This window comes from Cyanistes caeruleus, chromosome 12 (assembly GCF_971803275.1).
Source record: "Cyanistes caeruleus chromosome 12, bCyaCae1.hap1.1, whole genome shotgun sequence".
In the NCBI taxonomy this organism is placed as follows: Eukaryota; Metazoa; Chordata; class Aves; order Passeriformes; family Paridae; genus Cyanistes; species Cyanistes caeruleus.
Genome location: NC_141712.1, coordinates 8,685,372 through 8,696,441, shown reverse-complemented (window position 1 = coordinate 8,696,441; position 11,070 = coordinate 8,685,372). Strand labels below are relative to the sequence as shown.

Genomic DNA, 11,070 nt, shown 5'->3' with positions numbered 1-11,070 from the left:
CAAGTTTGTGGGAGATACACAGTGACTGTATCCCAGTGCAGAAACTATGTGCAACAGCTCACAGGATGTTTTTCTTCAGTTCAAAGAAAGATAATATCCAGAGAGATATACAAACCCCTGGATTTTAATGTCATTGTAACTGAATGAGAGAAGGAAATTACTCCAGATTTGGAGTGAATACTGGTTTATAATTAGAAACATAGATATTGTATAAATAATGCTTAATATTTAAACATCAAATCTTCTCTTTTTTCTACATAAAATAGTTATAAATCTTAAACTATGTTCAGCATCCTACTGAGCGTCTGCAACATTTGTTTTATTTTTTAGTTTCATAGACTTCAAAGTGCTTCCCAGCTGCATCAGGCCTGTTCCCACTGAGATTTTGAGCTGAAGATTCTATGAGACTTATTTTGGTGTTTGCAATCAAATTGCATTTAAGGTACTTCAGCAGAAAATATTATGTAAATTACTGTAGCATTTAACTGAGTCATAGTAATTGTGCAGTCATTGCTATGGAATCATGCCGTGCATGATGAGAAAGTCTCTCTCTCCTACTCACCAAACACCCAGACCTTGCTCCTTTTCCAGAGCTGGATATTTTTCAGCCACTGGGTGTTGCTCTCGTTAGAGGAAACAGAACAGAACCATGGAAAGAAAACTTAGTGATCATTTCATAACGTGAATGTGTAGTTCCACTACTTTGTATCTAATCAGTTTTCTCCTTTGTAAAACAGCTTTTTAAAAACACTTTGCCCCAGGTTTAGCACGGAGGTTGTTCCACTGGTTTCTTTTAGTCTGGGCTGGGACAGGTCTTCCTTGAGATGCTAAGAATGATAACAGGAAACCTGATTGTGCACTAATACTTTCCTTCTTTCTTACATTGCAACATGTAAAACTAGGCTAAAGATATTTATCTTTACATTGAATTTACATATATTAAAGGACTCAGCAATTTCTTATATTTTTACCCCTGAAAATTTGCTTGATCAGCATTTTCTTAGATGATACAAGTTTATATATAAAAAAAAGTACTGTAAAGTAGTTTCTTATCTCTTACCTGTTTCAATTTTTATGTAAATTCAATGGAAGTATTATAATGTCATTCCAGCTTTTTCATTTTCTCATCACAAAATCTTCCCTGCTAGAATTCAGTGTACCTAGAAAGAATCAGTTCCTTGCTAAATCAGAAGATTTAAGGAATGTACAGAAAAATGACAGATTTCATAATTTGCAGAGAGTGTAGGTAATGCAACATTTGGTTCTGGGATAAAACCACTGTATAATGAAAAAAGAAACAGATAAATGTCTCTTATTGTCTTCCTGATATGGCCAAATATAATGAATTCTCTCTCTGGAAGAAGAATCTTCAAACACTTGTCCCAGACAAAAATTACAGTATAAAGCCAGATAAGCGTTTTGTCCCATATTATCAGCAATTATCAGTCAGCATTCATATCTCAAAAATCAAACTCCAAGCTTGTCATTGAGAGGAAAATCACCTATCCCAATAATAATTTCAGAGAAAGCATTTACGTCTCTTTAAAGAAAAAAATAAATATGCTTTAACAGAGTAAACCTAGGACTCTGTCCTGGACCCAAAATACACTATTTCTGCTTTTTATGAGCACAAATAATATTATACCTCTGTGGGATTTGTGAGACTTCTCCTGTTTTAGACATAACTAAGTTCTACCATTACAGATTTTAATTACTGGTCATAACAAATCTGAGACCCAAATGGGGCTCCAGTAGTACAAACATGTATTTGTATGTATATCTGCATAGTTACTTGTAATAACATGTACACCTATAAATAGGTAGATCACATATATCAGAAGAGACACATCACATATATGAACTAAGAAGAGAATTTGAATTTCACAGCCTCTGTATGGAAATAAGTGTTCCTTGGGGATCAGACAGCATGTATATATTTTGTGTGGAAAAACAAACCAAAAATGCAGTATAAAAAGAGTAAATTCCTATGAATATTTGGCTAATTGAATTCAGATCATAAGGCAGCCATCTGTAAGCTGGTCCATCTCCTCTAAATCTACTCTTCATTTGAACAAAATGGAAGCACTTGTTTCTAGACTGAGGTGACACTGTATGAAAGGACTTGGCAATAGTAAGGGTACTGTTCCTGCCCAAAGAACTACAGTCTAAACCAGCAGGGGAAAGGATTAGACGAAACAGAACATAGAGTTAAAGTAACTGGCCAAAAATCACAGTTTAGCACTCAAACTTTTTTTGCCATTTTTTATTTCATTGTGTTTCTCCTGCCTATTGCCCCACCTTGCATTTTCCCAGGAGTTAAACACCCAGATATTTTTTGCTGATTATGTAGGAAAACCCACAATGTAATATTCTAGGATAAGAGTTGGAAATACAGTAACTTTTTCCACTGCCATTCAATGTAAAACCACACTATGGTTTGTTTGCTCCAGAAGAATTTGTGCATGTCACCAGGGAAAGCCTGAGTTCAGGGTTTAGGAGTAGAAAATGTCAGATTGCAGCCAGCCAAGCATGAGGAGTGAGTAGAAATAACTGTAACAGGAGGAGCAATAAATGAGGACACAGTGTAATTCATTGTGCATGGAAACCACATTCAGTGCCCTTGTTACTCCATGGAAGCAAAGGGAGGACTCAGGACACAAATCCAGGACACAGCAAGGAGTTTTCAGATACACTGTTTCCAGATTTTTGTCTCATATCAAGCTGCTAAAATGAATTAACATTTGGTAACACCCGAGCAACTCTTTGATATACAACAGAAGTAAAACATGTCTCTCTAATTCACTTTTGATTGATGTTGCTGAGCCTATGGGAATAGGAGCCATACAGCTGTGGTTGCAGACAGCTTTATTACTTTATTTATCCCTGTTCATTACGTTGAAGTGACAGAGAGAAAATGGGAGAGAGCTGTTTGGGATTCCTTTCAAGTGTTTCCTCTCCTAACCTCTACATTCCCCCCTGGAAAGGACTCCTCAGAGGGGTCTGTCCTGTTCTCATATCCATACAGTAATAAACCTGTTTAAAAGCATGGCAATAAAATAAATGAGCATGTCAAAGCTCTGTTGGGAAAAAGCCTCAGTCTGCTCCTGGCTGCTTCACCAAATACAGAACAATGTGGAGTTTGAGATTTAATCCCATCACCTCCTTGGGGCTTTTGCTTGTTTGCTTTAAAAATACCAGAACTCAAGAAGAACAGCCTCCCTTACATCTCTTATACTCTACCCTCAAGCCCCTGGGCCCATCTTATTTGAAGGAAGTTCACTCTACACGGAATGTTTGAAAGAACCATTTGTTGCTTCCAGGATCCTCTATGTAAAATAATAAAAGGTCACAAAAAGCTAAAAGCCAGAACATTTGTCACAACTGGCCTAATGCATTTTACAGATTTCATCAGTGCCCACCGTCGAATTGGTCTGTATTTCCCAGTCATCAGTTACTGTCACCTGAGCTTTATGAGCTGGATTGAAATACATGCTCTGATTTGACTTTAGGGGTTTATATTGTTGTTGCTTTTGAGTGCAAGAACATGATGAGAAAAAATGAAGCAGCAATGTGCTGATTCAGTAACTAATCATGGGCTCTTCAAAGGCTCAATAACAAATAAGAAAGCCTAGAAACATCACTGGAAGTGATCTGTAACTCCTGATGTCAACTTGCAACTCATGATTTTCACTTCACCCATTTTTAAAGACGTTTTCTAACATTTGTCTATGATGAGCACACACAAAAAAGCATGGAAGAACACACACAGCAAAGACACAGAGTATTTTGAACAATGATACCTTTCATGGACATGAGTGAAGTAATTTCATCCAAATATAGGTGGCTCCAATTAACAAATTAAATATTACAAGCTATTATAAAGCCTTCCTAAATAGTAATCTAAAAAATTAATATCTGTAATCTAAGGTCTATAAATCCTATAATTTCAGAATTTTCTTTACTCTGTTCTTTTGTGTGAATTACAAGAACTAGGAAGCATTTAGATCATTAAGCATCCATTTTGTATCCCTTAAATGTGGTGTTAGCTCTTCAGCCGCGCTGCGTCTGTAACAGTCCATGAAACACAAAAAGGTGGTTTTCTTGTGCTTCACTGGTAAAAGAAAAGGTCAGACAAAGAGAAAGAAAGGTGTTTTACATTTCTTTCTTGCAGAATAGACAAGCACACAAACAGAACACAATCTCATGATTATTTCCCATAGCTTAAATCATTGGAAGATGCAGATTGTCAGCAACTGAGCTTTTTTTAAGCAGCTGATAGCTCTACAAATGCTTTACTTGGGGTGGTAAGGGTGTGAACATGAGAATCTCTGTGCCCTGCAGATAAATTTATTATGACCATGTTATGTCAGTGAAAACAGTGCATTCCAAATAAATTAATGCTGCCAGGATAACTCAAAATGCCCAGCCAACCCCAACACTGGTCATTTCAGATGGGAAGGGCCAACACTTCTGCACTCCAGAATGCAGTTTCTAATTCAAGTTAAATTATATATTCAGACTTTCTTGTTATAATGATTTCTTCATTTTACACTACTTTGTCTTCCATAAAGTCCGTGCACATCTCAGGAAGCTGACTAGCTGGAGGCAGCAGTAAGGACATCATTTGGAAAATGTAAAAAGGCAAGCAGTTTAAAGATGTTTTGCCTAATCTCCCATTCTCTATTGAGAAGATCCAATAAGTTACAGCCTGAGATTAGTTTCAAGTGAAGTGTCCCACATCACTGTTGCCAGTGGAATTGCTTGGTTACTTTTCTTAATCACACAAAGAAAATTCAAATCCCCCCAGACTTTCCTTACAGTCATCTTGAACCATAGAAAAATCATTTACTCAACACATAGCTCATTATGCTTTTGGAGATAACTTAAAAATTTCTTTTTAAAATTCTACATAATGTTGAAAACATCACATTAAAACACTACTGGAGAATTCTGTTTCAAACACCAATTTGCTTTGATGCTAGGAATAGTTAAGCTACATTGTGAGCTTTCCAGTGTGTTCCCAAATCTCTTGTCCTTACTGTGTTTGCCAGGCCGTATTACACTGAACTCTGCACGTGTGACTATTGGGAAGGTAAAGTTCTGCTTAGTGGTAAGATTTATAGTAGAATCCAGGGGTATATATAGAATTTGGGGTAAATCAAATTACACAGTGCTTCACTTTTAAACCAGCCATGCAAAGTAATGAGACATCAGAATCCATTCCATACTCTGAGACAGGCAGAGTAAAAAGAGAATCACAGAATCATTAAGGTTTGAAAAGATCTCCAAGGTCACGGAGCCCAACTGTTAACCCAACACCACCATGTTCACCACTAAACCAAATCCCCAAATGCCACATCCACACATCTTTTGGACATTTCCAAGGGTAGTGACTCAGCCACTTCCCTGGGCAGCCTGCTCCATTCTACAAACAAGTAGAGAGAGTTGCTATGTGATATGTTCGAAGTATCAGGCACAAGCATGGTCCAAGATAAAGAAATCTTTTAAATCTATTTGTATTTCTATTTTTTCCTGTTGTTCCTTTATAGCTTAGAAATATAGTATCACTGAAAAAATATTCAAAACGCTTCATTGAGCATGTGTGTCTGTGTTTCCTGCTGGATTTAACATCAAAATAAGCTAAGCATTACAGTAAAGGAATAAAGCATGTTTTTCCAGGATTATTTATGTAGACTGCACCAGTCCAGCACAAGGAAATTCACATGCAGTGTAATGGTACAATTAATGATCCCCCTCAAAGCCCCCTACAAGCGCAGCTGGACTAACCTGCATCTATAGAAATGTCTGATACCTACAACAACCAGCTGAAATCCCTATTTTCTACTCAACATCCACATCCTTCAGTAGCTGGAATAGTAGGTGGTACCAGAATCCAGGCTTTGTAGAACAAAAACAGAGGCCTAGTTCTTTCTTCAATGCAGGTCCCAAATTAGTCTCGTAAAAGCAACTACCTGACAGAAATAGTCTAAAATACATCATAAATACTCATTGGCTTTAATTTGCATCAGGCTGCCATTTACATACCTCATACACTGCTTGAACAGCTTTCTTTGGTCTTCAGGGAACACAAATCCAAGAGGTAAAAACAACACAGCCCACAACGGAGCCATTCATTGGCAACATTCCTGAAACACACCAGAGAAATGAGAAAAACATAAGTCCAGATTTTGCCTTGGAGTGTGTGCACAAACTTCCTATAAAGCCATTAAAAGTTAGATGCAAGCAAGCAGGAACTACTAAGAGAAATTATAATTAAGAATTCATATTCCATTTTATATCACTGAAGCATTGTCTTAATTGGCAGAATCCCAGAGCTCCTACCCACGGAACACCAATCGCTGTCTCTGGTGCAGTGTCCTCATATCCAGAGTCACTGCATAATAACATAGAGCAAATTTTAAAAAACCCAAACAACACCACTGTTACAACCTGCAGTTGCACACGTCCACAGACATTCTAGAGAGTGAAGGAAAAAATCTGGGACTGAGTTCCTTGCATTTAGATATGTTGTATTATCAGGAGAGGCCTTCTGTGGCTCTAAAAATAGAGAGCCAGGAGTAGATTGTACCCATTTCATTTCCACCACCTTATCTACCAGTTCCTGTGACAGAAATTTCTGTCTTCCTCCTCTATCCCTGTATTGTCCCTCAGCAAGGAGCCCTACAGCCTCAGTGCAGCAACACAATAATACAAGGCACTGAAAAGTCAATGGTCTGAGCTCTGAAAACTGTACAGTCTCTTCAGGCCATAGAAAAAGGCTGGACAATTGAAATAATGTGAAGAGCTGGTCAGATAAAGAACATGGAGAGCAGCTTGGTGGAGAAAGGATTCCAGACACACACACAATTCAAAACATGGCCCTTTGCCATTAGTTTTCACTTCTAAATGTTTTGGGGGTAGGTGGAGGAGAAATGAGGGACAATACATAAGCTACTACTCGTGTGAACCTAAAAGCTGTGAAGGACAAAACTGAATCCAAGTTTGTTTGCTAAACAAAGGCCTGATTTGATTTTCTGGTTATTTGCAAAAAAATAAAAATTAAAAAATTGACACATCTGCATGTGTGTATTTTAACACATTGGCTTATAAATAACTATTTCTTCTGTTCTGTGTTCAAAAAGAAGAATGTCAGATGTACTCTGAAAATAAAATGTGGTCCCCACATGAAGAAAAAGGAGGGAAAGGATGAATCACAATCATGAAATAGGATCCTATAGTGACAGTCAAAGAGTTTTTAGCTGTGTTCTTGAAAAGGAGAAGCATGAAAGAAGTGAAACCATTAACAATTACTTCTACATACCCACTGCAAAGCCAGCATAAATGAGAAGTTAACAGGGAGGCACATGTAACTTAATTTAAAATACAATTCCAGGAAATAGACTTTTGTAAAAAAAATAGCTTTTTAGAAATACTGAAGATAATAGGAGCTGTAGGTGGATTCACAATATTATGTTCAATCATATTTCTGAAAAGCTTAAGATGAATTATAAAAAGTTATCTTAAACACCAAAGAACTTTCAAAGCAAAAAGAAGGAAAGAAGTTAATTTTTGGGGAACTTCTCAAAGTAGATCACTAACAATGGATGAGTGTTAAAAACTGCATTTAGATATGTTGTATTATCAGGAGAGAAGAATTTGTTCATGATCTGGATTTTTCCATTCTAATGAATTTTTTCCATTGAATTGGAATTATTAAAAAGTCATTGATAAAGTAGTTAATTTCTTTAGTGTCATTCCCAACTCCTATATTTCAAAATTACCTCTCTTGCAGGGCACCACTTGGCAATAAAATTGAATATTCAACAGTATGTTGTACATGAGGAAGACTGGAGTTCAACATCTAGATGTTAATAAACAATGGTAATATCCCATCATTTACATTTAACACCCACCAGTCAGTCACTTCTGGAAAATACATGACAAGTTTTACTGATTATATCAATAAAAACAGCCATTCTCAGCTGCAATCATGCAAAACTGACATCTCTTAAGTTTTGTGTAGGAATTAAAGTTGCAAGGTCAGAATTGGAGAACACATTTTACTTATCGAAATAATATGTTCTGCTCTAAAACATCAGAGTGATCTAAAATTCAAAAGGACCAGTACAGAGTTCTTTTTCCTGATGCACTTAACATCAGCAAGGAAATTACGTAAAATTTCTTATATTTTTATTGAAATGTTTGACATCAAACATCAACTCAATAAGTGATCTTAACTCAAAATTTGTTTCATTCCCTGTATTTTCGCCTATATTGCTCTTTATTGCTCATTTTTCTTCCTTTTCTTTGCATTTCCCAGTGTTTTTAAGCATTGCCTGTTTATTCTCTGTGCTTTCTGCCCATTCCTCATGTTATCACCTTCATCTTCTTTTAGTTTATCTTTCCCCCCAATATTGATACACCTCTTGTGTGGTGCACAGTGCAGCAACTCTGCTGCTGATCACAACAGAAATTATATTTTGGCCTAAATATATGAGGCACTTCTCTCTTGTGGCAGATAAAGAAAGAATGTACTGCATATGTCTTAATTCAGGCAGTCAAAATTAAAAAAAAAAATCAATCCTTATGGTTCCTTTACAGTAGAAAGGAGAATGTTTTCTACATTTTAAGCAATGTAAGTTGAGGATAATTTAATCCCTTTTTGATTTTAACAACTTAGATTTCTAAAAGTCCAAAGTATATTCATGCATCTTTTGAAGAGGATGATTTTACTGTAAAGCATCTGTGTTTGACTATTAGACATATTTAAAACTAGAATTTGTGAATGAATCTTTCATCTCCAAGATTTTTACTATTTCTTGAAATATCTCCCTTTGACAGCTACACACTTTGCCTTTATGAAAAACAGTGCATCAGAAAAAAATTTAAAATTCAGAAGATCTTGCTCTCAAGCATTATTTCACATGTACTTTTATTTAACTTTTATATATTCTTAAAGAATGAATATTATTAGAAGATTTGATATTTTTTCCTTCATGATGGGACTGATCATGTCCTTGTCCACAGCAATGGGGTTGGAATTAGGTGATCTTTAAAAGTGCTTTCCCACCATCCTATGATTAAGTAAACCAATACTTAAAACCAGTCAAGGACACTTGATTTAATAGGACATGGCAGGAGAGATCTAATATTTTTTCAAGTGCAAAACTAATACTTAGTGTGGTAACAGAAATCCTAAGTAAGATGCCAAGATAAATAAGATGCTAAGGAAGTATCTTACTGTTTCACTTGTCTAAGTACATTTCAACACCTGATGAAATCCTACCACCTGGTGAATTCCTTTTGCAGCTGTTGTCAAGCTGGACAACAGAATAACAGATGAACACACAAAATGCTGAAGTCACAAGAGCTGTGATTTTCCCCTTAAGAGTAGCTGAGGTCAAATAAAAACTCTGAGTGTGCATTAATTACTTTGCAATGAAGGAAATATTAGTCAAAGAAAACTGTACATTTCAAAAGCAACAAAAAATGCAAAACTAGGAAATATTTTGTCAGCCACCAGCAACATTTGTAGCCCGCAAAGGAAATTTATGGAACATCTATTGCACTTGATTTTACCTTATAGAGTACACAATTTCCATCAATTTAGACTGCAGATAAATTCTGAGGATGAGATTTTTCAAAATGTGATGTGCTATTTTAAGAACCAACCATAAATAACACCTATTTGAATAAAACACTGCAATTACACAACAATATTCTGCCAGTTTTCCAGTCACTATAATTTAAAATGCAAAGAGCAAGTTAAAATTAAAAAAAAAGGCAATAAACAAACAAAACAGCTTTCACCCAATTCATGCTTCTGTTCATGCTCAGGGAAAAAGAGCCCCATGAAAGTCAAGTCAATCATATATAAATCAGAACAAAATTGAGAGCAAATAATGAAATTTTATATGACAGTTAAACACATGAATTGCCTTTGCAATAGTGAACTGTTTTAGATACAAGGCAGGGAAGTAGGAGAAGGTCAAACTGTCAATAGGTCCAGCATGTATGGGCTCACAACAAAACTTTAAATATTTATGAATTCACAGGAAAATTAATTATTTGGAAGACAGCAGAAGGACCAAATTCTATGGATATTCAAGGCCACCACTGTGAGAGCAGAGTAAAAGAACAAAATGCAGAAATGCTGTTTCCAGTTCAGCCAAGTCCTAAGCCCCAGCTCAGCAAGGCTTCATATGAAACTCAGGACCAGCAATATCTTAAGAATTGCTGCATAGTTCTAGTTTGCATCTGGATGCAGCTTGAAAGTCAGACAGAGCAACCAGCATCTGCCTTCAAATACCACATACACATACTCTTTGATTAAAATAACTCATCATGGTTAGGTCTGCCGTCAAACTAGAATAAGCTGATAGCCAAAGTCTAGCCTTAACTCTAGTGTGGCCTAGGACAAAATTCCCCTAGAGTTTTAATAATAGTCAGGCCTGTTTGTTAATACTGAATGCTTTATATTATAGTGATTGTCTTTGTGGGAAAACAGCTATTACAGAACCAGACTAAATTAGATAAAAGATTTAAGTTCAAAAGAAGGTTACCTACAAAGTGTTTGCTCTTCCAATTAGCAACCCCCCTCCCACACACACACACTGATTTCTTAGCAGTTTGCTGTAGGCTGGAATAGGACATGCCTGATTCATTATCATGGGACTTAAAAATAAGGTTTATATTCGATAACCCTTAAAAGAGTACAAGAGAAGGAAACGGAGTCTCACCAGACTAACTAAATAGGAATACACATCCTTTATTCTGGCATAAGAAATCACATCTACAATTTATCATGAAAAAATCCATTAAGAATACCCCACAGCTAGAAAAAAAACTCAAGCTGGTGTTAGCTTTTGATTACAGAGGAATAGAACAGCTGTTTGTAGAAGGAAAAGAGCTACTTTGCTATTCTGTTCTTTTTCATTTTGCCAATAATATAACTGCATTTTCACCTTCAGAGTGGCAAATTTCAAAACCAACAAGCCGGTCAGTAATTACCTTTCTTAATCTTTTTCTTTACTTTACAAAAAAGCCTACTGAGATTCTGCCCAGTCACCT

The 11,070-nt window shown here is 36.1% G+C and overlaps 1 long non-coding RNA gene across 2 annotated transcripts in view; it reads right to left on the bottom strand.

Annotated features, from left to right (window-relative positions):
• Positions 1–411: 411 nt before the first annotated feature.
• Positions 412–11,070, bottom strand: part of LOC111934636 (uncharacterized) — a 39,094-nt gene continuing 28,435 nt past the window's right edge. The window contains exons 2-3 of one of the 2 annotated variants that reach the window (XR_002867338.2): positions 6,046–6,146; positions 412–4,111 (exon numbers count right to left, since the gene is read on the bottom strand). This is a non-coding gene — a long non-coding RNA (uncharacterized LOC111934636). The remainder of the gene's footprint in view (positions 4,112–6,045; positions 6,147–11,070) is intronic. The other variant, XR_002867339.2, reaches the window with a different exon arrangement.